Below are 561 nucleotides of genomic sequence, written 5' to 3'. Positions count from 1 at the left end.
CCACTCTGTGGGTTGTCTGTTTACTCTGCTAATTATTTCTTTTATTATGTAGAAGCTTTTTAGTTTAATTAAGTCCAAAAACCCAAATCTTTATATTCTTCCACCTCAACCATCCTCTGCGTGTTGCCTTTTGTCCCCATGTTTATTACCTCATATTTGCCACAGCTCAAAATATCATGTCCTCACATGCAGGCAACCCCATCAAGAATGAAGGAAGAGTGCTCGCTTCGGCAGCACATATACTAAAATTGGAACGATACAGAGAAGATTAGCATGGCCCCTGCGCAAGGATGACATGGAAACTCGTGAAGCGTTCCATATTTTGTGCAGTCTGCGAAGATCATTTCGGTATCTGCTAACCTACCACTAAGGAAATAGTGAGGTTAAGCAAAAACAGGTGGCACCCAATAACAAAATCGTGATTTTCATTACAAAAAAAGAATGAAGGAAGAGGAAGGGATAGATACAAAAACCCCTTCTCTCCATATGATTCTCTCATCAGGGAGGAAAACCCTTCCAGAAGCCTTCAGCAGACTTTGCATGATTTCTCATATCCCAGAG

General features: G+C 41.0%; 1 non-coding gene across 1 annotated transcript; it reads left to right on the top strand.

Moving 5' to 3' along the window:
- The first annotated feature begins 218 nt into the window (after positions 1-218).
- Positions 219-325, top strand: LOC135275448 (U6 spliceosomal RNA). The gene has a single exon (XR_010343081.1). It is a non-coding gene; the product is annotated as a U6 spliceosomal RNA (small nuclear RNA).
- The last annotated feature ends 236 nt before the right edge of the window (positions 326-561 follow it).

The sequence above is a fragment of the Aotus nancymaae genome, unplaced genomic scaffold, assembly GCF_030222135.1.
Source record: "Aotus nancymaae isolate 86718 unplaced genomic scaffold, 86718_ANA_hifiasm-v0.15.2.pri h1tg000016l, whole genome shotgun sequence".
Taxonomy (NCBI): domain Eukaryota; kingdom Metazoa; phylum Chordata; class Mammalia; order Primates; family Aotidae; genus Aotus; species Aotus nancymaae.
Note: the sequence above shows the minus strand (reverse complement) of the source record. Positions and strands in the feature narration are given on the sequence as shown.